This window comes from Camelus dromedarius, chromosome 18 (assembly GCF_036321535.1).
Source record: "Camelus dromedarius isolate mCamDro1 chromosome 18, mCamDro1.pat, whole genome shotgun sequence".
In the NCBI taxonomy this organism is placed as follows: domain Eukaryota; kingdom Metazoa; phylum Chordata; class Mammalia; order Artiodactyla; family Camelidae; genus Camelus; species Camelus dromedarius.
This window is the reverse complement of record NC_087453.1, coordinates 18,829,745-18,857,119: the sequence shown is the minus strand read 5'-3', so window position 1 is coordinate 18,857,119 and position 27,375 is coordinate 18,829,745. Positions and strand designations below refer to the sequence as shown.

General features: G+C 43.3%; 1 protein-coding gene, 1 long non-coding RNA gene and 1 pseudogene across 2 annotated transcripts in view; 1 reads left to right on the top strand and 2 right to left on the bottom strand.

Moving 5' to 3' along the window:
* Positions 1–277: 277 nt before the first annotated feature.
* Positions 278–5,453, bottom strand: LOC105084975 (uncharacterized). The gene is made up of 2 exons (XR_836755.3): positions 4,848–5,453; positions 278–4,498 (listed from the first exon to the last, which is right to left on the bottom strand). It is a non-coding gene; the product is annotated as an uncharacterized LOC105084975 (long non-coding RNA).
* A 20-nt stretch (positions 5,454–5,473) lies between these two features.
* The window catches only part of EPB41L1 (erythrocyte membrane protein band 4.1 like 1), a 142,653-nt gene continuing 120,751 nt past the window's right edge, over positions 5,474–27,375 (top strand). The window contains exons 1-2 of the mRNA XM_031433886.2: positions 5,474–5,567; positions 23,331–23,591. The gene's annotated coding sequence lies outside the window, so the exon portion shown is untranslated. The remainder of the gene's footprint in view (positions 5,568–23,330; positions 23,592–27,375) is intronic.
* Positions 17,444–18,828, bottom strand: LOC105085039 (small ribosomal subunit protein uS2-like; annotated as a pseudogene).

Below are 27,375 nucleotides of genomic sequence, written 5' to 3'. Positions count from 1 at the left end.
TCATAGGTAAGGCTGTTAAAACTAAAATTTGAGAGGGCAATGAAGAACGATTTTGCTGGGTGAAAAGTGTGGAAAGGGCAGTACAAGCAGAAGGAATAGCTTGAGCAAGGCTGGAATCACCAAAGTGTGAAGCTACCTTGAACCAGTAAGGCAAGTCAGGGGAGCTGACATCTAAGCAATGGAGAAACTTCAGATACCTTAAAGCCCAAGCATGAAGGGTGTTAACACTGTGCTTCTGTGGAGTATGCACTTAACTCTGCAAGCAATGGAGACTTCATGGCTTTTAAAATAACATTTATTTCTTGAAAGCTAACATGTGCATAATAGGAAACCAAAAAACACAATAAGCAAAAAACAGAGTAATCCATAATCACAAGCAGTTTACAGTTTGATGTGTCCTCCTAGGTCTCATTTGTGTATCTACATAACTAAGCATCCATTTTTATGTAATTAAGATCATACAATTAGGCATCATGCTTTTTCATATATCATGAATATTTACCATTCCAGAGTCCCAAAACTATGAATATTTTGATAACCAATACACTACACCAACTCAATCTGGAAGGAAAAGTGTAATCCTTTCTTGGCAACAAAAATTTCATAAAAATAAGAAATGGCAACAGGCCTCTAGATAAAGATATTGGCAGTTATGATTAAAGTACTATATTCCCTTAATGCAATTAAAAATGAGACATAAAGCAACAGAGTACATGAAGTATAATGCTTCTAAGAGGGTTCATTACCCAACCTATACTATTAAAATATTAGCAAGGAGGTATGTTTCCATTGAATTGCTTAACAATGTATTCTTATAGTACAGCCCAAAGAGATGCACACAAATCAACGGTTATCATCCAAATATGGACACATCTGCATACACCCCTCCCTTTAATACTCTTTCTGCCCCCCTGCTGCCAACCTAACAAGTTCTCACATACATTTCTCAGAGACAGTTTAAGTTCCATGTCCAAGATGCTGCTTTTTTATCAGTTACATCAAAGATATTTACAAATTGGTTAATTCACTAGCTCTACTTTTTATCATACGTTGTCACCTCATAACATCTAAAAAGCTTAGATGTTGCAAAGTAAAGAATGAACCTTATCCACAATACACATAGGTACTTTACAAAAATGCACACACATAGACCTATGGTTATAACCTAAAACTGTTTTCTAGATTTGGAGGTATCAGCCAAGAGCCCTTCCCTTCACCCTTCCTCTTACCCTCCTCCAGCATTTCAGCGACTAAGTACAGGACTACATTTAGCTCCAAGAGGTGGATTAACAGACACTCCCAGAAGATATAGCCCTTCCTAAAAAACAACAAAAGGGCATTTATAAAGGGATTATTTTACTATCTCTACTTTAATATACTTCAGGCATTAGGATGTGTTTATTCTTTAATATACAGCAATATTAACTAAAACACAGACAGAACATTAGACAATCTCAACTTGTCTAAAGACTCATGGGCACAGAACCCTTCTCTCTGCACTTCCTTCCCTGCCCCCCCCCCCAAGTGAACAGTCAGCATACTCTCCAAGACTCAGGTTTAACAATTCCATTCCCCAAATACAACCATTCCTATGGATTAACAGGAAAAAAATACTTAAAGGCGTTACCTTAACTCTACTTTTAACTTATGTTGTGCACTTTTAAACATCTAGAGAGAACAAGTATTTTAGATAAGGATTTAAGTTTGTCTGCTATACATACACATAGTAGCAAACAAAGGCTATAAAGGCTATAATCTCAGTGTCGTCTAAACAGGACACTCTGGCCTAGAACCCTTCCCCTTCTCATGTCTATCAACCCAGCGGGCAAGTGTAATAAGCATCTGTAATGCTCAGAGGGGATGTTAACAATTTCAAATCTTCAGAACAGCCTTTCCTATGAATTTGAACACAAAGTATGCACAATGTATTTGTTTACTAACTCTACTTCTGTCATACACTGGAAACCTCTTTAACATCTAGGAAGACTAGATGTAAGTTGGGACGTTTGTCCTTTATGTACACTATATACACAGCTAAGTAAAACAAAATGCAGACGTACGTATGGGACAATGGTTAATCTTGCCTAACTACAAACGTACTGGTATAAAGCCCTTTGCACTTCTTCCTCCTCAAACCAGCACAAATAAAATAACGTGTACTGCTCAGAGAGGTGATCATTTGATCATTCCATTTCTAAAAGACAGTATTTTATATGAATTTTAACAAAAGGATATCTACAAAATGTTATTTCACTACCTCTACTTTTAACATACTTTGTGCACTTCTAAACATCTAGAAAGACTAGATGTTTCAAATAAGGACTTGAGTTTGTCCACTATATACACAGTAGTGTTGAATAAACTACACACATGTAACAATGGTTTTATCTTAAAGTGTCTTCTCTGTAGGAACATTCTAGTCTAGAACCCTTCATTTCTCCCAACTCCTTCCATCACTCATCCAACAATGGGCTAGTACAGGCACATGTGTCACTTAGATGCAATTTACAACTTCATTTTCAAAAGTCCTTTTCAGAAGACAGCCTTTCGATGAATTTTAACACAAAGTGTACAAAATGTGTTAGTTTACTAACTCTACTTTTGTCATACATTGTCAACCTCTTTAATATCTAGAGACTAGATATTATAAAATTGGGACCCATTTGTCCAGTATATACATAATATATACAGTAAAGTTAAATGCAATGCATGTAACAAATAAAGCAATAGGTAAGTTCAAAATTTCTAGTACACACTAGCAAAACATCTTTTGCAATCTTCCCTTCCACCTCCCTCAAGCCAGTGAACAAGCAGAGTATGCTGTTCAGAGAGGTTTAACAATTCCACTTCCAAAGACAGTATTTCCCAAGTTTTTAAAAGCTATGTACAAGAAGCACTATTCTACTAATACTACTTTTTAAATACATCAAGAACTTCTAAATATCTAGAAAGACTAGATATTTCATATAAGAACTTATATCCACTATGTACACAGCACTGTTAAATAAAATTGCACACACCTAACAATGGTTATAAGCTGAGGTATTTTCTAAATATGACCATTTTGGCCTGAACCAGTTCCTCCCTCACTTCCTTCTCTCCACCACCATGCAGTGGACAAGTACAGGCATGTGTAATGCTTACAGGTAGCTGAACAAATTCACACCCAAAAGTCATTTACAGAAGATGAGCTTTCCTATGAATTTCAACACAAAGCGTACAAAATGTGCTAATTTTACTACTTTTCATACACTGACAACCTCTTTAACATCTAGAGACTAGATGTTGCAAAATTAGGACTCATATGTCCATTATATACACTATTTACACAGCAAAACAAAATGCACATAACATACAAAAAATGATTTTATCTGTAAAAGTCCAGGTACAAACTAGCATATTACCTTTTGTAATTCTTTCCCTCCCTCCCACCACCTCTGAACCACTGAACAAGTATAGACAATAATATACTGCTCACAGAGGTGGTTTAACTATTCCATTCCCAAAAGACAGAATTTCTTATAAATTTTAGCAAAAAGATATTTACAAAGCGATATTTTACTACCTCTACATTTAACATACGTCGGGCACTTCTAAACATCTAGATGGACTAGATGTTTCAAATAAGGACTTAATTTGTCCACTATATACAGAGCAGTCCTGAATAAACTGCACACATGTAATAGTTATAATCTGCAAGTGTCTTTGAAACATGAGCATTATAGCCTAAGACCAACCCCCTTCCCTCCCTCTCTCCTCCACCAACTCAGAGGACTATAATGCTCAAATTTTCAGAAGACAGTCTTTCCTAGAAATTTTATCACAAAATGTACAAAAATGTATTAGTTTACTAACTCTATTTTTGTCATACACTGGCAACCTCTTTAACATCTAGAAAGACTAGATGTTGTAAATTAGGACTCATTTGTCCATTATATACACTATATACACAGCAAAGTGAAACAAAATGCATGAATATAAAAAGGACAATGGTTAACCTTGTGTCACTATTAACACACTGGCACAGAGCTCTTTGCACTTCCTTCTCCTTCCCCCTACCTTGAACCAGTGCACAAACGCAGTGTGTACTGTTCAAAGAGGTGGTGTGGCCAATCCCCCACAAAATAAACAATATTTCATATGAATTTTAACAAAAAGATATTTACAAAATGTTTTTACTACCTCTACTTTTAATATATATCAGGCACTTCAGAACATCTAGGAAGACTAGATATTTCAAAAAAGTACTTAGCATTGTCAACTATATATACAGTAGTGAGGAATAAAATGCAGACACAAGACAATGGTTATCATATGGAAGTGTCTTCTAAGTATGACCAGTCTGGCATGGAACCTTCTTTTCTTCCTCTTCACGCACGGTTTTCCACTCCATGTCCTCTAACTCACTGAACAAACGTGGACCTGTGTCGCTCCTGATGTCGCTTCTAGAGGAGGTCAAACAATTCCATTTCAAAAAAGTCATTTCCTGAAGACATTTCTATGATTTTTAAAAAAAACAAATAGGCAATTACAAGACATGTGATTTTCTAACTCTACTTTATCATACGTCGGCAACCTCTTTACATCTAGTAGGTCTAGATGTGGCAAAAGTTTTCTTTTGAAAGGTTGAGGGGAAAGTTGAGAGCAGCTTTTTCATATTATATACACAGGCCTTCTATAAACGGCCGGCAGATCTTCCCAAAGGGTGGTGGCACTTCCGATTAGCCAAACGTGGTACTTTATTCTACCATTTCTATCTTCCGAGATCAAGGTCTTGGTAGAACGACGACCAACCGCCCGATGGCCCACTAACCGTTCCACCCGTGGTGGACGAGGGTTCCGCTCACCTTCCGGGCCCGTTAAGGCCTTTGTCCGTCGTTGACCAGACGAGGTGAGGTCTCGTCCGCCTGGGACTGAGCGGTCACCCCAGGTCCCGGATCTGCGCAGCCCCAAGGCCTAAGGCTGGCCAAGCTGGTGTCCATGGAGAACCGCCTTCTTGGGCCCTCGAGGATCTAACGGCCCTCCGCAGCGTTCCAGTGGCCGCCATTCTTCTCGCCCTGCCACGCCCGACGCCCAAAGGCGCCACGTCCTCGGCAGCTTGGCGGAGGCTTCGCCTAAGCTCTGCAGCGTTCAGCCAAGAGACCGCGCGGTCGGCGAGGTCCGGGCTCCAAGGGGCCGCCGCCATTAGGTCTCGGAGGTGGGGGTGGGGGAGAGGGTCGCTGCTGCTTCAAGGGCTGAACCCCGCCCGTGGGCGGCCGCAGCGAGGGCTCTGGGGCTCTGCAGGACACAGCTCGCAGCCTGTCCCCGGGCCCCCCAGCTCACCCTCCGGCCTGAGGCCGGAGGGCCTGGAGGGCCCCGGGAGAGAAAGCCGCAGTCTGTTTCTCACCGCGCTCTGCCGGAACTGACTTGGCAGTTCTCTTCGCTAGTCAGAGAGGAGGGGTACCGGAAGTGCCCTCGCGCTGGGACCCGCGAGCCAAGGTTCCGGGACTGAAACGTTCCGGCGGGAGGAAGGACGAAGGAGGTGTCGCGTGAGATCAGGACAGCCTCCTGGCTTGCCCTTCGAAACGGTAATTTTTCAGAATTCCCTGAGCATGCGTATTTCTCCACTCCCTCACACCCACACTGTTGGACTAGGAGGCTGTTTACAATCTTTCATTCGTTCGCGTATTTACCAGCTATTTACTGAGCACCTACTATGTACCTCACAAGCACTGGGGAAGGCAGCAGTGAAGGAAAACAAACGAACCCCCCCACCCCGCACGATAATTTATACCCTATTGAAATTTACATTATAGTAGGGAAAACAGACAATCCTTAAAATGCATAAAAGTGAAAGTGCTACAGAAAAAAAAAGTGAGCGTGGGATGTTTTAGATGGTGGCCAGGTGACTTTTGAGCAGACATCTGCAGGTGAGGGAATGAGCCATCCAAAGGGATGTCAGATGGAAGAGCCCTTCTGGCAGAGGGAGCAGCCAGTGCACAGGCCCTTAAGCAAAAGCGTTGGCGCTGGCCTGATCCAGGAACAGCAAAGAGGCTGGAGCTGAGTGAGCAAACAAGCGTGTAGAAGTTAAAGCAGTTACATAATGTGAAAGACGGAAAAGGGAATTTGGTGTTTTTTTTCTGAGTGAAATGGGAGCCGTTGGAGGGCTATGGCCTGTGGCATGGAGGATAGCTGAGTGGGGTCAGAGGTAGCAGCAGGGAGACCAGCTAGTAGACCATTGCAGTCAACGGGATGAAATGGTATAATGGCTTCTACCAGGATGATGGCAGCAAAGATGACAAGAAGTGGTCAAATTCAGGATAAATATAAGATCCAGCCTGCAGGATTTGTTGACAGACCAGATGTGAAGTGGGAAAGAGAGGAATCAGGGATGTCTCCAAGGCTTTTGGCCTGAGCAGTTGATGGCAGGAATTGCCATTAAGTGAGATGGGAAAAACTGTGGGAGGATGGGGTTCTGGGGGGGAATATCAGGGGTTCCGTTTTGGACACGGTAAGTTTGAAATGCCTATTTGACATTCAAGTGAATATGTCAAGTCAACGGTTGGATTTATGAGTCTGGCATTCAGGAGAAAGTGTGAGCTCTCCCTTTGGGAGAATCATCAGCATATAGATATCTTTAAAGCTATGAGGCTGCTTGAAAGAACCAAGGGAGTACACAGAGAGAGACAGAGACATCTGAGGCCTGACCCTGGGGTACTCTGCTGTGTAGAGATCAGGCTGATGAGAAGGAACCAGCAAAGGAGACTGCAGAGTGAACAGAGAGGTAGGAGAACAACCACAAGAATGTAATGTCCTGGAAGTAAATGAAGAAAGTGTTTCAGGGGAGAAGTGTTTCATCAACAGTGTCAAACATTGCTGATAGGTCACGTGGGAATAAAATGGTTGAGAATTATACTGCTAGCTTTTATAATTAATGCCGTGAGGAATATTCTTGTGGATCTTGAAACTTGGTGGAGGCTTCTGATTTCCTTTGGATTACAATTCTAGAAATGTAAAGAAAGATCAAAGGGTTGGTTCAGGTTTAAGACTCTTGATGCAGACCCAGCCAGGATTCCCAGGAGGAAAATCCTACAGTCAGAAAGACCCCTCTGCTAGAAAGCGGAAAGGAGGTGAGAAGGCCAGGGGCTCTGGGCAACGGGGCTCTAGTCCACAATGAAATGACAAGGCCTATGCCATGAAAGTGGTTACAGGAGTAGAACACAGGTGAGGTGAGCAGTTCTAGCTTTGCAAAGGAAGAAGCCACTGGGCTCAGTACCTGGAGAGAAATGGGACGAGGGGAAAGAGAAGTCATGGATCATTCCAGGGTTTCAAACAAGGGCTGGCTGGCTAGGTAGGTGGTCGGCACAATAACCAAGGCAAGGAGAAGGAGTCTCAATGTGGAGTTCCTGGTTCCCTTTCCGATCTCCCTCCTTCTAAGCAGCCAACAGGCTTATATCCCTGGAGCCAAGAGATGATGATGATGACAAACAGGTACACATCCTGTGTTCTACTTGGTATCTCTACAGGAATGTTCTGTCTTAAACTCCTCTTGCACAAAACCGAACTCCTGATATCTCCCTGGAGCCTGCTGTTCTCCAAGTCAGTAAATGGTAGTATCATCTACCCAGTCCCCAAATAAATGACTAAGCATCTTCATTGATTCCACTCTTTCTCTCATTCCAAATCACCTAACCATCACAAGTTTTATCTTCCTCCTAAATATACTTGATACAGCGAGTTTCCTGTGCTGTCCGATATAATAGCCACTAGCTACAAGAAGCCATTTTTTAAAAAAATTGAAGTATAGTTGATTTACAATGTTGTGTTTGTTTCAGATACACAGCAAAGTGATTCAGTTATATATGTACATAAGTTTTTTCAGATTATTTTTCACTATTAGGTTATTTCAGGATACTGACTATTGTTGTGTTATACAGTAAATCCTTGCTGCTTATCTATTTTATGTATAGTAGTTTGTATCTGCTAATCCCACATTCTTAATTTATCCCTCCCCACTTTCCCATTTGGTAACCATAGGTTTGTTTTCTATGTCTGTGAGTCTGTTTCTGTTTTGTATATAGATTCACTTGTATTATTTTTTAGATTCCACATGTAAGTGATATCATACAATATTTATCTTTGTCTGACTTACTTCACTTAGTATGATATTCTACTAAACTACTACCTCATTGTAGTTTTAATTTGCATTTCTCTAATAATTAGCAATATTGAGAATCTTTTCATGTGCCTTTTGGCTGTCTGTATGTTGTCTTTGGAGAAAAGTCTGTTTAGGTCTTCTGCCCATTTTTTGATTGGATTGTTTATTTTTTTGTTATGAAGCTGTGTGAGCTGTTTGTATATTTTAGAAATTAGTCCCTTGTCAGTCTCATCATTTGCAAATATTTTCTCCCATTCCGTAGGTTGTCTTTTTGTTTTGTTTATAGTTTCCTTTGCTGTGCAAAAGCTTTTAAGTTTAATTAGGTCCCATTTGCTTATTTTTGCTTTTATTTCCATTACTCTACAATATGGATTGAAAAAAATATTGCTGAAATTTATATCAAAGGGTATTTTGCTTATGTTTTCCTCTAGGAGTTTGAGTATCTGGTGTTACATTAGGTCTTTAATCCATCTTGAGTTTATTTTTGTATATGATGTTAGAGAATGTTCTAATTTTATTCTTTTACATGTAGTTGTCCAGTTTTCCCAGCGCCACTTATTGAAGAGACTGTCTTTTCTCCATTGTGTAGTCCTACCTCTTTTGTCATAGATTAACTACTCATAAGTACATGGGTTTATTTCTGGGCAAATGAACATTTTAAAAATAGTTATATAGTTTTTGTTATTTTTGATTTTGGAGGAGGCTTATTGATACTACAAAAGTCCTAACTTTCACATAGCCAGACTGTAGTAGGCTCAATAATGGCCACCCAAAGATATAGAGACCTAATCCCTGGAACCTTTTTGAGAAGAAGATCTTTGTAGATGTGATTAAGTCCAGGATGTTGACGTAAGAAGATAATCCAAGATTATCCAAGTGGGCACTGAATCCCATCACAAATACCCTTATGAGAGAGAAGCAGACAGACACACAGAAAACAGGAGGAGACAGTGTGACCACAGAGGCAGAGATCAGAGTGATGTGGCCACAAAGCAAGGACTGCAGGCGCCGCAAACTGGAAGAGCTGAGGATGGATTCTTCCTTACAGACTTTGGAGAAAACATAGACCTCTCAACACCTTGATTTCATCCCAGTAAAACTAATGTTGAACTTCTGGCATCTAGAACTATAAGAAGATATATTTCTGTTTTAAGCTTTCAGCTTTGTGGTAATTTGCTACATCAGGCACAGGAAACAAATACACAGATCTACATGCTTTCAAAGTTTATGCTCCAAACCACTAGTATATAAAAAAAACTCTTCTCTTTTTAAAAAAATTAACCTATTATTTTAAAATAACTTTATATTTACAGAAAATAAATGTAAATCTTTGATTTACAGAGTACGGAGATTTCGCATAGCACAGAGACTTCCCATGTACTCCTCCTCCAGTTTCCCATATAGCTTGCATCTTACATGACTATGGTGCATTTGTCACAACTAAGAAACCATCCTCAGTACTTTCCTGTTAACTGTACTCTACACTTTATTTGGATTTCACTAGCTTTTCCACTAACATCCATTTTCTGTCCCAGGGTCCCATCCAAGATACTACGTTACATTTAGTCATCATGTTCCGTTAGTCTCCTCTGTGCTAGGGCAGTTTCTTAGACTTCCCTTGTTTTTCACGACCTTGACAGCTTTGAGGATTACTGGTTAGGTATTTTGTAGAATCTCTCTCAATTTAAGTTTGTCTGTTTTTCTCATGGTTAGATTGGAGTCATGGGTTTCAGTGAAGGATACCATAAAGGGGAAGTGTCCTTTCCATTTCATGATGTCAGGGGTACATGTGATCAATACGACTTTATCACCTTGAGTACCTGGCCATGGTAGTGTTTGCCAAGTTTCTCTCCCATGAAGTTACTTGCTTTTCCTCTCTTTCTACTCATTGAAAGCAAGTCACCAACTATAGCCCACACTCAAGGGGTGAATTAAGCGCCACATCTTGGAGGGAATAAATTATTTGGAATTCTTCTGTTAGGAAGATTTGTCTCTTCTCCCCCATTTTTTAAAATTTATTCAATCATTTATTCATGTCAGTATGTACTCACAGATATTTTAGTTTATATTTTGGTCTATGATCTGGTACTGTATTATTTCTTTTGTTGTTCAAATTGTTCCAGTTTTGATTACTGGGAGCTCTTTCAAGATGTTTTTTGTGTCCTTTTGACACCCATAGTTTTGCATCTTGGTTACACTAAGATGATTTCAAGTGGAACTCAGATGAACATTTTTTAAAGAGTTGTATATTTACTTTAATAGATGGTAGGAAAACATAATCTGCAGTCAAATTGGTGACTTCACAAATACCACTTAGGACAAGACTAATGTAGTGATGTGATGAATGAGCCAATTCACAGAGGCAGTAAGTGAAAACTGGTATGGATGGTACATAGGTATGGAGGAAGTTGTTAAGCTTATTAGAGAATGATTCAAGCTTGAGAAACTCTGTGCTAAAGCAGAATCAAGTCCCAAATTCAGGCAATGATGAGAACGATGAGGATTATGAGCAGCCTCTCTGGGGACCGCCCCCACACCCCGCAACAATCCAATCCCAGGGCTGTGCTGTCAACCAGACCTGCCTCAGTGCAGATGCATGCTGATGTTGATAAGGGTGGAACTGCGCGTGCCCAGGCCCGGGAGGGATGCTGCACAGCATCTGTTTCCCAAATGAGCTGCGTGGGTGGCTTGCAGCTCAGCACCATTCCCGCTAATGAGCTTGGAGCCTTTGGCCTAACAAACACGTTCCATGTCACAGGCCTGACATGTGATGTTTCCCAAGGAGAAGTGCCAGGAAAGCTTGTTTTTTTTACTTTTTTTCCTTGTTTCATCCTTGATCTGAGACAGGCAGAAAGACGTGGCAGAGTCAGCGGTCATATCTGGTACACCCCTGGCTCAGGGTCTTGTCTGGGGTCTCCAGGCCAGTCCTCCAGCCCCACTGAGGATGCTCAGCACTGAATTGGAGCATTTAGCTTGCCTCACCCTGCACGATCCTGAGCCCTAACCCAGGCTCTGAATCTGTCTCCTGGTTGAGCAGCCATACCCCAGAATCTCCGGCCTGATCTGAAATAGAAAGCCCTTCAAGAAAGAAGTCTTTTAATTTCCCTGCTTCTAATGTGAGCTGTGGGTGGCTGCAGGCTGGTGTGTGCTCAGGCCTCTAGACCCTCTATTGTGCCTTCTCAGGGAGCTCTGGAGTCACATGACCTGGGTTAGAATCATATCCTTCCTGAGAGCTAGGTAAGTTGCACAGCCTCTCATCTATAAAAGGAAGAAAATAATGATACTTGCTTCACAAAATCCCTGTGCAAATTAAATGAGACAATATACATAAAGTGTTTAGCACAGTGGCTGGCCCATGCTCAATAAATTCATCCATTTGTTTAACAATTACTGGTGTCTGCTATATGCTAGGCATAGTACTGGGTGCCAGGGAAACAGGTGAAAACAAGAAAGAAAAAATAAACTGGCAAATTAATAAATAAGGTAAAGTATATAAAGCCAAATCCTGTGTACAGTGCCTTGCACATAGGAAGTACACAAAATGTTAATTTTTAGTAAAATAATGAGATATTGTGATGGATGAATAAAGGAAATAAGTAGGGTGATGCGATGATAACTGGAAGAAACCTTCTTGAGACAGGGAGGTTAGGAAACGTCCTCTAAAGAAATAATATTGGAACTGAGACCTATGAGATGAGAAGAAACTTTGCCAAGAGCCAGGTGAATGGCCTTCCAGGTAGAGGAAGCAGCATGTGTAAGGTCCCTGAGGTTGAGAAGAGCTTGAAGAGTGGAAAGAATAACAAGGAGGCCACTGTGGCTGGGATGTAATGACAGAGGGCAGCAGGCCATGGTAGGAAGTTTGGATTTTGTTCAAAGTGCAATAAAAAGCCACTGAAGGATGAAACAAGAGAATAACAAGATCTGATTTCTGATTAAAAGTTAACTCTGGCTTCTGTAGGGAAAATGGATTAGAAGGGAAGAGTAGTAGAAATAGTCAGAACAACAATTAAGAGGCTGTTAGAGTCATCCAGATTAGAGATATTACTGACTTGGCCTAGGTTATAGATTAGCACTGTCCTATGACTTTCTGGGATGGTGGAAATGTTCTACATCTGTGCTCATACAGTGACCCCTAGGCATCTGTGGCTCTTGAGCACTTGGAATGTGGCTAGTGCAGCTGAGGAATTGAACTTTAATTTCAGGTCATTTTAATTAATTACAATTTAAACAGCCTCCTGTAGTTAATTCCAAAATATGCAAACAGCTCATACAAAAAATATCAGCTTAATATCAAAAAAGCAAACAACTCAATCAAAAAATGGGCAGAAGACCTAAATAGACATTTCTCCAAAGAATACATACAGGCCAACAGGCACATGAAAAGATGCTCAATGTCTTTAATCATCAAAGAAATGCAAATCAAAACCACAATGAGGTATTGCCTCACACTAGTCAGAAGGGCTATCATCAGAAGTCTACAAATATAAGTGCTGGAGAGGGTATGGGGAAAAGGGAACCCTCCTACACTATTGGTGGGAATGTAAATTGGTGCAGCCACTATGGAGAACAGTATGGAGGTTCCTTAAAAAACTAAAAATATGATCAGCAATCCCACTCCTGGGCATATATCCAGAGAAAACTCCAACTGAAAAAGATACATGCACCCCAGTGTTCACAGCAGCACTATTTACAACAGCCAAGACATGGAAGCAACCCAAATGTCCATTGACAGACGATTGCTTTAAGATGATGTGGTGTATATGTATATATATATATATATATATATATAAAATGGAATATTATTACTCAGTCATAAAAATGAATGAAATATTGCCATTTGCAGCAACATGGATGGACCTGGAGATTATCATACTAGGTGAAGTTAAGTCGGAAAGAGAAAGACAGATATATATCATTTATATATGGAATCTCAAAAATGATACAAGTGAACTTATATACAAACCAGAAAGAGACTCACAGACATAGAAAACAAACAATGGTTACCAAAGGGGAAAGGGGTGGTGAGAAGGGATAAATTAGGAGTTTGGGATTAACATATGCACACTACTATATATAAAATAGATAAACAACAAGGACCTACTGTATAGCATGGGGAACTATATTCAATAGCTTGTAATAATCTAAATGGAAAAGAAACTGAAAAAGTATATATATATACACACACACGTATGACTGAATCACTTTGCTGTACAGCTGAAACTAACACATTGTGAGTAACTATACTTTAATAAAATTTTTTTTTAAATTTTAATGTTCATTTGTGTTCCATCTAAAATCATCTTGATGCAACTAGTAGGACCCAAGCAACATTTTGCAAAACATCTGGTGCAAGAGACTGGTCTTAGAGGTTGAACAGACCTAAATTCTAAATCTGACTCCATTACACACAAGCTTGTGACCTTGGGTAAATCAGCATATTTTTGGGGAGGCATTCACATCTTCTGTATAAGAGTGTTGCTAAGCCCTGCCTAGAGGAATGCTGTCAGCACCCACAGACTACATAGCAGATGTTCAACAGATGTTCAGTCAACCTCCTCTTCATTCCCCCTCCACTTTATAGAGTACGTGACAGCTCACAAAATATTTTCTATACACAAAAACGTGTTTAATTGCCATAAAACTTCACCCTGTGAGATAAAGCCAAATTTTTCTTCCCATTATACAGACTGAGAAACTGAGACTGTTAATTGACTTAGCCTACATCACCCAACTAGAGGACTAGAGACAGCAGGTGCCTGAGGATATGGTGAGCAGGAGCTGAGAGGCAGTGTCTCTTTTAGATGGGGAAGGTTTGCCAGTCTGGTCCCTTGACTCATTTTCCTGACTTTCATTATCTTTCTGGCCTTTGTAGGCATTTGAATTTATGACCCATGATGTGTTTCAAACTCCTGGCTGACATTGCTGGAATTTGTTCAAAGATCTTTAAACTTGAAGCCCTGAGGCTGTGCTCATAGGGTTTCCCAGCAACAGCTTTCAGTGGCTTCTGGGTCCTGGCTTCTTTGATCTCACAGTCTTTCCCTTCTCTGAACTCAATGAGACAGACACATAGTTTGTCCTCTAGTTTGGCTAGGTTCCTGGTTCTGATGGCTCCTTATTGTGAATCCTTGAAGCAGAGGTTCAAAGAGGACCCTCATGCTGCAGGGCTCAGGACAGGGTTGGGTCCTGCTGAAGGGGGCTCATGCTCTGCCCTCGGAGGTCACAAGGAAAGGGCCAGAAGGTAGGTTGAGGGCCCAGGATCCAATGTTAGGAGTTAGACTGCCTGAGTTCCAATCCTGATTCCCCCACCTCACAATCCCCTTACTCTGGTCGAGTCACCAACCCTACTATGCTTCAGTTTCCTCATATGTAAAATGGAAATCATTATTATTTCCTCAGAGGAAAATTGTGAGGTTCAAGTGAATTACTGTACATGGTGCTGTTATTATAGCGCTTGGTTCAAGGTAAGTGTTTGCCCTAGTCATTATTAAGCCCAGAGAACCCTAAACACCCCTTTGTCTGAACTGTTTTCCCTTCTTGACGCGCCCCCTTTGCCTAGGGAAGTCTGATTCCTCCTGAGGGGCAGTGCAGGGTTATGGCGAGGCGCACAGGATGCAGACGTTCTGAGTCTCTGTCACTGTGTAGCTGTGTCGCCTGACGTGCGTCACTCCCAGTCTCCCAATCATCCCCATCTGTACAAGGGGATGACAAAAGCGCCCAGCCGCAGCCTCTGCCGCTGTGCGGAGCGCGGCCTGTCAATCTTCACCACACTACCATCACAGGGCCGGGACCTCCACTCCGCAGGCAGGGGACCAAGCGACCGCAGCTGGGTTCGCAGCTGCCATAGCAACGCCCAGAAGCTGCCGGGTGGGGAGAGGCGGGGCGGCCCTGTGCGAGAACGAGGCCCCGCCCAGAACGAGCCCCCGCCTCCAAGCTAGGCTCCGCCCAGAAGGAGGGCCCCGGGCCTCAGTCCCGGGAATCCACGGCATCCTGGGGGCTCCGACTGATTCAGTCAGTGCCTGGCCAACTGCATCCGACCGACTGACTGTGTCTGACCAACCACAGACGCCATCACCGCCTGATAATCCGCGTCTGTCTGGCTGTGTCTGACTGAACACAGATTTCATGGGTGCCTGACGGACCAAGGCCGCGTGATCTGTCTGCCTGACCAGTTGACTGACTGCCCCTATCTGGCTGATGGCATCTGGGCCTGATGGGGCGTGTCTGACTGAGTCGATATAACTGCATCTGACTGACCAGACTCCATCTGTGCTAGACAAGCTGTATCTGACTGACCGAAGCCCTTTGTGACTGGCTGACCAGTTTACAGATTCCTCTGTGAGGGCCTTTTGACCCCAGCTCTGCTGAAGGGGCCAAGCGGACTGAGCCTGACCAGCTGATTCTGACTACACACAGGCCTGCGCATCTGCCCCAGTCTTCGGACTGGCTGGCCGACAAGCTGACTGGCTACCCTGACTGCATTGGCCTCACTACAGCCTCAGGGCCTGGTGGGGTCTGCCTGACTGGGCATCTGACAGGTAGGATCAGCCCACCTGATGTGTGGACTGACCACATCTGCCAGACTGTATGGCTGAGTTTGCTCACTGGCTGATTCTAACCGTATCTAAGGGATGGGGTTTAAATGACCGAGTCTGCCTGACTGTCCCTCCATGACCACTTCTGTCTGACTCAGTTTCACAGACAGTGTCAGGGTCTGGCTACACCTTCCTGACACCTGATAGCTGCCTCTTTTGCCTTCAATCATGTCAGTTGAGTCAGATTGCTGCCTGAAGTACAGCTGACCAATTGAGTCTGGCCCCTGAAATTCTCTCCCAAATGACCTCCTTCACTCCAGCTGCCCAATAAATGGCTTCTGATGTGTTGCTTGTGCGGGGGCCTGGGGCCTAGACATTTTCAGCTCTAAGTCTGGCCTTGGAGCATCCATAGCTCAGGCACCAACAGGGAGGGGAGCCCAGGACAGAAGCCTGTGGGGAGGGAGGCAGCAGGAGCAGGATCTGAGGCCACCTAGGAGGAAGCTGTGGAGGTCCTCATGGCCCCGAGCTCAGGCATCTAATTCTGTAACAGAGTCAGCACCTTGAAGAGGTGGGCTGGTGTGGGTGCCACAATGCAAGATGCTGAAAACTGTTCCTCCATGTATGAGGGATGTCTCTGTCAGTTCCTCGCTGCTCTGCACAGGGGCATCCCGATCTCAGATCTCCTCCCGGATTTAAATCTTTCCCATGGTTTATGTGTGTGTGTTGTCTGTGTGTGTATGTGTGTGTGTTGGCCACATCAACTGCATGGAATGGAAGGAGGTTGTGTGCCAGAATAAAGAGAAAGGAAATACAGGGAATTAGAGGGAATTAAAAAATGTAAGCATGTCAAGTGCATGGGTGTGCTATGAATTATAGCTATTGCCATTAGTAGTAATAAATGAGAGCAGTGGACTAGCTTATCTCAATCGAGCTCTAGCATTCTGAGATGCTGCCTTTCCATTAATCACAGAGACCTAGCCGCCTCATTGATTTCATTATAAGCCAAGGGAGGAATGGGAGGAAATAAATAGCTCTGCTCCCAAGGGCTCTTAGCTTAGCCTGCTGTAGACTGAGGTCTTAAACAACAGACATTTATTTCTCAAAGTTCTGAAGGTTAGAAAGTTCAAGATCAAGGTGCAGGTGGATTTGGTTCCTGGTGAGGCCCTTCTCCTGGCCTGCAGACAGCCGCCTACTCATGGTGTCCTCACATGGTGGAGAGAGTGAGCTCTGGTCTCTTCCACTTCTCATAAGGACACTAATCCCATCACGAGGGCTCCACTTGTAAAACCATCTCTAAACCTAATCACCTCCCAAAGGCCCTCACTCCACATACCATCACATTGGGGGTTAGGGCTTCAACATGTGAATTTTAGGAGGACACATTCAGTCCATAGCAGTTCTCACAGCATGAAGCTGGGTCTCAGCCAGTGTGGGCAGTGGAGCTTCCCCAGGGCAGGGGCTCCCAGGGGCTGGGAAAAGAGGCAGCAACATGTGGCTTGGAGCCCTTGTACCTCATTTACTTATTCATTCGTTCACCAAGTATTTATTAATTACTCTGTAGCAGGCACTGTGCGGGGCCCTCATGGAGCTTAGACATATTGTCTCCAGGAAGCCTTTCCTGTCTCTCTCAGCTCTTGTCAAGGCCAGGTACTGAGTGCCAACTGCTTTCTTTCTGGACAATCTGCATAGCTGAAGGGGGAAGAGTACAGTGGTTCTCAAAGAGTGATCACACAGGGACTTATTAGAAATGTACACTCCTGGGCCCCACCATAGATGAACCGAATCAGAAACTCTCTCTTTTAAAGAAACTGTTTATTTTTCCATCAATCTATTTCGGTTTTAAGAGTTTATGGAAGAACAGCTTCAGACCACTCAATGGTTGTTCTGACCCATTCAGTGACCTGAGCAGTGGGAGCTGTGGACCAGTCCTCAGTGGCGGGCTGAGTGTTCCAGTCTTCTGTTAGGAAAATACAAAAGGAAAAAAGCTATCAGCCCCATTCCCATAATATTTGTCACTCCACTCCATCAGCAATCTGCCTTGTGTTCCAACAGATTTCAAAGGACAACGACTAAGGACAGATCATTTCAAAAGCACCTGAAATCAATCTGTCATGTTATTAGCACAGTTATAGCACCCTGGGATGAAACCTTTTAATGCTAGTGTGTATGTGTGTGTGTGTGTGTGTGTGTGTGTGTGTGTATACACATACACTATGTATATATATATGTGTATGCATGTATATATGTATGTGTGTATACACACACACACACGTACAGCCATAGAGGTCATTAAAGATGGATTTAAAACATAGAAGTTCTAAGCCACCAGCCTGATGCACGTGGATCATGATACGTACCAGTAGGGAACTGCTGGACAGCCACAGAGGGCACCTGCACGCCTTCAGACTGGTCTGCCACCTCAGGTTGAGTAGCAGTGAACTCAGGAGCTGGAGTGGTCCATTCAAATCCTGCAATTCCTCCTTGGTCACAGCCTTTTCAGCTGCAGCCTGTTCTTACTTTTCAATCTCTTCAGTATCTCTGTAGAAGTAGAGATCAGGCATGACCTCCCGTGGGTGTTCACGGGAGAGGGTGTAGCACATGCTCAGAACCTCCTGGGCCAGCATCCACCATACCAGACCCGCTGAGTGAGCTCCCTTGTTGTTGCATGGGATGGCGATGTCCACATAGTGCTGGGGTGGGGGGTTGGTCTGTGTGACACGGCACAATGGTAAGCAGGTTAACATAAGATGCCTCTGTGAGAGGCTGGTGGTCAGCCCTGGGATCGGTAACCACCAGAAGTCTCAACTCGTGGAAGGGAGCCTGGATCTGGTTAGTGAGGGTTCCAGGAGTGAAGAGGCCAACAGTAGGAGTGGCTCCAGTGGCAGCAGCAAACTTCAGCACAGCTTGCTGGCCAGTATTCCTGGAGGCTATGACTCTGACATCAGCTGGGTTTTCAATGGCAACAATGGCACAAGCTGCCAACAGAAGCTTCTCCCAGGTTCTCTTCAGATTTATGATGTAGATGCCATGACTTTTCCTTTTGTAGATGTACCGCTCCATTTGGAGGTAGAGGTTGGTGCTGCCTAAGTGGGTTCCTGCTGCAAGGAATTTGAGGACATCCTCCTCCTTCATTTGCAGGACATCAAGGGCTCCAGACATTGTGAAAGTTTCTCTTTAGGTTACTGTGGGAATCTGGAACAATGCTATATGGAGCCCTGTCTGAGTAGTATGGAGAGGAATCAAAAACTCTTACGGTAGGACTCAGTAACCTAGGTTTTAACAGGCCCTCAGTGACATTGATGTGTGCTAAAGTTTGAGAACCGCTAGTGGAATGATTGCATGTGTTATCTCTGGTGTCAGACTGTCCATATTGGAATCTCAACTCTATTACACAGGAGCTTTGTGACTTTGTGCAAGTCAATGAATCTTTCTGTTCCTCGATTTTCTCATTTGCATGATCAGTGTAATTATGACTACTTTAAATGCTTGTTGTGAGTATTAAGTCATGTAAAGAGCTTAGCGCATAATTTCAATTCTAGGAATGTGTTCGCTAGACCTATCCCAGCATATGCTGAATGATGTACATTCAGGATATTCATTGATGCATAGTTTACAATAGAAAAGGAACACCCAAAATATCTATCCATAGGGGACCAGTTTAATAAATCATGGTCCTGCCATACAAAGAATGATGCAGCTCTTTATATACACATATGAAAAGATCTCCAGAATTTTCGAGTTAAAAAAGCAAAGCAAGATGCAGAACAGTGTATATAGTAGGCTCCCATTTGTGTAAAGAAAAATATTCTATAGAATCTTTTTTTAAAATAAATTGGACTTTATTCAAATTTAAAACTTTGCTCTGTGAATAACACTGTTAAAAGAATGAAAACACAAATTACCCACTGGAGAAAATATTTGTAAATCACATATCAGATAAAGGACTTGTATCCAGAATACACACCAAAAAACTCTTCAGATGCAACAAATTACACCCCCCAAATTTAAAAGGACAAAATATCTGAACAGACACCTCACCAAAAAGATACATAAATGGCAAATAAGCATAAGAAAAGATGCTCAACATCATCTGAGATTAGAAAAAAAGCAAATTAAAATGTCAGTGAAATATCAGTATATACTTATTAAGGCTAAAATCCAAAATAACCTTTACAATACCAATTATGAAAAATATTCTATGGAATCTTTATAAATGCATGGGGTATCTCTGAAAGGATACTCAGGATACAGTGGGAGAAGAAATAGGTGGCTGGAAAGAGAGAAACTTATTTTTACCATACATGAATCTCTTTATGTCTTAAAAGCTGCAGTATGTGCATGCATTTCCTAGTCACAAAAATGAAGTTTTTAAAAAAGTGGACTACTTAGCACAGTGCCTGCAAGCAGTGGTGGTGGCCATTCCACAGCTCTAAGCAGATGACTCATTGCCGAAATGCAGCCCAGAGGTGTCCAGGATGTGGCCACAGCCTCTCCTCCCTTCATTTTCTATAGTCCATGTTGCCCTATTAGAGAATCCATGCATTTTAGAGATGGAAGGGGCTTCAGGATTCTCAGTATAACCCTTTTATTTTAAAGATGAAGAAACCAAGCACCAGAGAGAGAGGCCATAACCAGCCCAGGGTTATCTAGAGGACTGGGGCTCAACCTAGGGCCTCTCTCATAACATCTTAAGATTAAGCTTTCAAAAGTTCTGGTTTCACCCCATCACTGCTCTGCTCAGAAACTATAAGGACTCCTCAATCTGGCTGTGAAGACCAGTTGTGGTTTAATTCCTAATGAAACTTTCCAGTCTTATTTCCTACCTTCTCATATATGAATTCTCTACCCTAGCTAAATAGGTCTCTTCATTAACCCCAAATGCTCCTGCTTTCTAGACACCACAACTTGCCAGTTCTGTGCTGTCTGTATGAAATACCTTTCTCCTTCCTGTTCATTTCTGGAGAGTCTACCTACACCCAGAGGCAGAATCACACCTAAATCACACTTCCTTTAGGAAGTCTTCCCTGATTACTCAAGCTCACAGAGCTCTCTTTTTCCTCAACTAATTTAAAAATTTCTTGTAAAACTTCTGCTTCTTCAGAGGGGAGTAGGATGGATCTCTGCTCCTTGAACAATGGGAAATGGACCAGGATAGAGTCAGTTCCTCATCCCAACACTCCATTTCTGGAGAAAATTGGGCAAATGAACTTGGCCCTCCTTATTGTCTCGGGGAAGCCCTGGGTGAGGATGCCACTGAGCCCGCCCAGAGCCAGGATCCTGTCTGCAGAAACTGCTGGGCCTGTTCCTACCCTGATGTTTACTTGGCCTGGAGGCCCAGTGTGATGAAACCTGGCCCTGTTTCTCAGCACCTTGGGAGGCCTCCCTCCAGGGTCCCTCTGTCCTCAGACAGTGGCCTTTTGTGGAGCAGAGGCGCAGGACTGAAAGTGGAGCTGCTGGAAACTCTGCCCTCCCCCCTGTCTCCAGCGGCCTCCACCGTCTGTCTTGGACCATCCTGTGCCTGGGTGGCCTCTGTTCAAGTCCATGGCTGGCGCTGGCAGAGTGAGGTAGGTCCTCCAGGCAGCCAGCTAGGCTGGGAGGGTGAGGAGGGGTCCTGCCAGGACAAAACAGCAGTCCATCCCTTAACTCCACAGAGGCTGCTTGCTTATAATGGAGCTCTCCAAAGAGGAGACTTGTCCCCTACAGGCCAGAGGGACATGTTCACCATCCCACCATTGCCAAATACCCCCTAAGATTTAGGGCTGGACCTCCTGATGTGGTTTGTCCCTTCTGCCCCTATTTCATTGGACCTAACACTTGTGGGTGAGGAAAAGGGTGGGAAGGCAGATTGGGAATCCTTAGATGTAATCCCGAACCTGGTGGGTAGGGGAAGGGCTAGTGACTAAAGGACGGTACAGGTGAAAGGGCACTCACTGGTCTGGGGTGGGGGCAGGAGGCCTTGAACTTGTTCCTGCTGAGCCACTGACTTGCTGGGTGACTAGAGCTAATTGCTTTCCATTTCTGTGCTCCTGTTTTTCGAGCTGTGCCTTACTTTCCCAGCTGCAAAATTATGGAGGCAGAGTAGATGAATGTCAAGGATTCTTGCAGTTCTGACTTTTCAAAATTCTGTGATCACAGGAAGGAAGGAAGAGCTGGGGGTGGGTTGGAGGTAGGTAACTGACACAATGCTCTCTGCCAGCAGTCACTAGGCAGCCTCTTCTCTGCCTCCAGGATCCCCTCTCTCCTCCATTTCTCCCCATCTTCTTCCCACCCAACTTGAGGGCTTCTTGGGATGAGATCTAGAAGCTGTTTAATTTAGATTTGTCTTCTATATTTTGCCCCCAGGGAGAGGGGACTGTGCACAGAGCAGGAAGGAGATCAGGAAATAAAAGAGAGAGGAAACTGAAGAGGTAGGAGTGGAATGGAGGGAAGTGTTGAAAGAGGCCTCAGGGAGAGATAAGAGAAAGGAAAAGGGAAGGGGTAGATGGTGAAGAGGGAAAGTAGAAGGGGGAGGAGGTAGGAGGGAGAGAAAAAGGGTGAAATGGGGTGGGGGAAAGAGGAAGGTATGAATGAAAGAGAAACACAGGAAGAGGGACTGTCGGAGAAGATGGCGGCTGGGCTAAATGCACACAGGTGGGAGCATCTCCAGGTTTTCTAGGACTACCAACAGTTCAGTTTGGCTGGCACGGCTGAGTGTGTGTAGGGAAGACAAAATTAGAACCAGACTGTAGAAGGTTTTGAATGCCAGGCTAACAACTTTGGACTTTACTATTTTCTGCTGCTCAAATCCCCTGTGATAAGCTGCGTGAGGCCCAGAGAAGCCTTTTCATTCATCCATCCATTCAACAAGGGACTATGTATCCCCACTCTGTATCCCCACACAACCTAACACAATATCTGCATGTAAGAGGTAGTCAGGAAATGCCTGGAAAAATTAAGCACTTGTACAAAAAGCAGAGCACTTGGAGAAAGCTGGAGTGGAGACCATCTCACAGAAGAGTAGAAGAATAACCATGGAGTAAGCTGGAAAGCGCTAGGCACCCCAAGAAAGGTCCACATAAGAGTTATGGGAGATCAGAGAGAAATGAGACAGCCCTTCCTGTTACCAACAGCAGGAAGTAGCAGGGAAGGTTGGAAGGGGCCAGTTTAGGTCACATACCCAGCTTTGAATTAACCCATGTGGCCAGGAAGATAGATCCCATTGAAGGATACAGAGTTCTCTATCTGAGTGAAGAGCCAAAAGTTCTCTAAAGAAAAGGGGGAGATTATTACAGAAGAAGGGAGATTAGAACCGGGTGTGGCTGTCACAGCCTGCTCTAGTGGGAAAAGGTGACACATGGAGGGGAGCAGGGATTAAGGTAGAGATCGGCACGAGATTGGTAGGAAGTGGAGGTAGAGGGTGAGACACATCATGCAGGGCCTCAGATAACAAGCCAAGGAGCTTGGCTTTGTCTCTTGAGCCAGAGAGGGTCCTTGTTGGAGCTGTGCTTTGGAAGAATTAATCAGGCCACCAAGGTATTGAATGGATTGGAGGCCAGAAGGCCAGGCACAGATGGGAAATTATTCCAGCATGTTCTCTGATAAAATCCATGTGCAAGATCTGTCACCCACATCAATGTGCTTTACCCTGTAACTTTGTTTGTTTTTTGTTCTGCCCATTCTAGGATAGAGAGCTCAAAAGGACAGAGGGTCACCCCTCTGCCAAACAGGACTGCCCCTTCCTTCGCCCGGGGCCACAACCACTTTACCTGGGAAGTGGATGCTCCAGAAATTTACAGGGGCAGGTGAACACTCACCAAGTGTTTGCTCTTTGAAGATCATGAGCGGTTTCCAACCAAACTTCTGGAGAGCGGCAGGATCAGCAGCCCCCGTCTCCGGGAACCTGACGTCATGATGAGAGAAGCAGCTCTGAGGAATCTCACCAGGTACTTTTGAGTAGGTCTGTGGCCCAGAGTCTGCCATTGCCTTGTCCTAAGTATCTCCACAAAAGAAGACCCCGTTCATGGCCTAGTGGGGAGCGTAAGGTTTTGGAGTCAGACATCCCTGGCCTTGGCTCTCAGCTCTGCTCCCTTCTAGCTCTGGGACTTGGGGTGAGTTATGTAGGTTATCTGAGCCCTTCTTTCCCTGCATGTAAAATGGGGGTAGTAATCCCAACCACAGTCGTTGTGAGGGTTGAATAAGCTGATGCTAAACAGCACTTGGCACAGTGCCACACAAGCCACAGGTGCCGGGCACGTGTGAATGCCTATTCATTTTTTAGTAACAGAGATTTGTACTTACTACTAGAGCTAGAGGGGTCTTAGAAATTACTGGTCCAATCCTCTCATCCTACAGTGGTGAGAGGACCCCTGACGTCTAATCTAAGTCTTTCCTGTTGCAATATCTGCTGAGGCTGTCTTCACTAGAAGCAGAAAACTGATGTCCCTCCTACACAATCCTATACGAGCTCTATACCTGCCCATAAAAGGATAATTTGACTCCTTTTTCCCAAGAACATTTGCCTATCATTTGCTCTTTGCTCCGCCAAAGGTGTGATCGATCAACGCACCATATTCAAAGTGGGAGGATTGTCCTAGCAACACGGTAGACGAATCCTAAACAAATCCAGCAAGCCTGGAATATCTGAAGGATGCTGGTCATAATTATTCTTGGATAAGCTAAGAAATAAATACAATTACTTGTGTTTTTTTTTTTTTTCACTCTGGTTCGTTTTTTTAGGAATACAAGTTGTTATCTTTATTGTGGCAAAATATAATGTGAAATTTACTATTTTAACTATTTTTAGTTATACAATTCTGACATTAAGTACATTCAGAATTGTTGTGCAGCTGTCACCATTATTTCCAGAACTTATTCATCCCAAATAGAAATTCTGTACCCGTTAAACAAACATTTAAAAAAATTTTAATAGGGGGAGGTAATTTGAGGTTTATTTATTTATTTTTCTAAACAGAGGTAAGGGGGATTGAACCCAGGACCTTGTGCATGCTAAGTATGCACTCTACTGCTTGGGCTATACCCTCCCCACCCTCTGTTTATCTATTTTATATGTAGTGTTTAGTTCTACTTTCTGTCTCCATTAATTTGCCTATTTTTAGAGAACTCATATAAGTGGAAGCACACACTATGTATCTGGCTTCTCTCACTTAGCATAATGTTTTCAAGGTTTATCCATGTTGTAGCATGTATCAGAATTTCATTCCTTTTTTTAAAAAACATCTTCATTGTGGTATGGTTCCTGTACAGTAAACTACACATATTTCAAATGTACAATTTGATGAATTTTGATAGATGTATACACCAATGAAACCATTCCCACAATCAAGAGAGCTAAAATGCTTTCACTCCCTAAAGGATTTCCAATTTATCCCTTCCTACCCACTTTACCCACTGGTAACCAACCATAAGTTTGTTCTCTATGTCTGTGAGTCTGTTTCTGTTTTGTGGGTAAGTTCATCTGTGTCTTTTTTTTTAGATTCCATGTCTGAAGTGATATCATATGGCATTTTTCTCTCTCTTTCTGGCTTAATTCACTTAGAATGACGATCTCTAGGTCCATCCATGTTGCTGCAAATGGCATTATTTTACTCTTTTTTATGGCTGAGTAGTATTCCATTATATATAATGCCTAACCATCTTCAAGCTGGGACACTGGCCTTCTCCTCCTGCCTTTGGACTGAGACTTGGATTGGAATTTATACTGTTGGCTCTCTGGGTCTCCAGCTTACAAATCGCAGGTCCTGGGACTTATCAGCTTCCACAACCACATGAGTCAATTCCTTATACTAAACCTATCTGTCTATCTGCCTGTCTGTCTATGGATATGGACATAGATACACAGGATATATATCCTATTGGCTCTATTTCCATGGAGAACTCAGAGTAATACAATTTATGATTTTTATGTCTTGTTTAAGAAATTCTTCTCTACCCTGAGGTTTTAAAGATGATCGTCTTTAATTACTTCTAAAGATTTTCAGTTTTTGCTTTTCGAATTTAGGTCTTTAATCCTACCGAAGGTTATTTTTGTATATGCGATGAGGTAGGAATCCAATTTTATTTTTTTCCAAATGAATAACCAATTGTTCAGTATCATTTTAAAAGTAATCCATCTGAATTAATTTTCCAGGGCTGTCGTAACAAATTACCACAAACTAGGTGGCTTAAAACAACAGAAATTTATTCTCTCACAGTTCAGGAGGTCAGAAGTACAAAATCAGTGTGTCGGCAGAATTGGTTCCTTTTGGAGACTCTGAGAGAAAAAACACCCAGTGCCTCTCTCTTGGCTTTGGGTGGTGGCAGCCATCCTTGGTGTTCCTTGGTTTGTAGACACATCACTCCAGTCTCTGCCTCCATCTTCACGTTGTTTTCTTCTCTGTGTCTCTGTGTGTCTTTTTTCTTATACGGACACCAGGCACTGTACTTAGGGCTGACTCTAAATCCAGGGTGAGCTAATTTTGAGATCTTTGACTAATTATATCTATAAAGACCTTATTTCCCATAATCTCATAATCTGAGATTCTAGGTGGAAATGAATATTGGGAGGGATGCTATTCAACCCATGACACCATCCTCCGCTATTCTTTTGCAAATATCATTTCTGTTGTGTAGCAAATGTCCATATATGTGTGGGCAGAGTGATCATTTTATAATGCAAATTTCTGATGAAATGGTTACACAGTTTTTACAAGATCATCCTTATTTAATCCTCACAACAGTTCTATGAAGGTAAGTACTACTAAAATCACAAAGTTATGCAGTTATGATGTGATAACAAACCACCCCCAAATCTCAGTGGCTTGCGTCACCAAATTTTCTCCCTCACGTTCCACATCAGTGCTGTGGGGCAGTTGTGGGTTGCCTGCAGCTCTGCTCTCGTGTCTTTTCATTCCAAGATCCAGGCTGAAGACCCCATCCAGGTCACACCATTCCAGTGGCAGAAATAAAAAGAGATTGATTTTAGACTGCAACATGCAATGGCTCTCCAAGTTTCTACCTAGAACTGGCACACATCTCTCCAGCTCCAATTCCATCGGCCGCAGGAAGTCATGTGGTCAGGCCTGACTTAGGGCTGGGGAAGTGTGCTCCTTCCTCTGTAGTCTCATGGCAACTGGCTAGAATGTGTAATCTTACTGGGAAGGGGGAGAGCAAATAAGAGGAGACAAACTCTCTCTCCCACAGAGGTTAAGTAACTTGCCCAAGGTGAAACAGCTGAGAAGGGGTAGAATCAGGATTCAAACTCAAGACAGTCTTTCTCCAAAGCCAGAGTGTACCCCATGCCTCCCTATTGCCTGCTAGATGGCGTGCAGATACATCTAAGCTTTAGGGCTCCTGCAGCCTGGAGTGCCCCTCTACCTCTGTGTGTTCAAGTCACCCTTTAATGCTCCACTCCGATCTCAACTCCGCTGTGAGCTTCTCTCCTCGGAATTAATCACCATGTGCCCCACTCACTCTTTACAAGTATTTCTTGCTCACTGTTTTATTCCCTCTGAAGGGTGGAATGCATTCTTACATGTCATGTGTCCCCTCTGCCCCCAGGCCTTGCCCAGTGTTCTCTAAAGATTTGCAATATTTGGGGATGAGATGAGTGGGGGGTCGGAGCTGCAGTCAGGCTGTTCTCCTGGGGATGAGAACACTCGGCCTACTTTTCCACAGCTCTAACCTAAGCTTAGCACCTGGTGCTCAGGTGACTGTCAGGTCAGCTTTGTG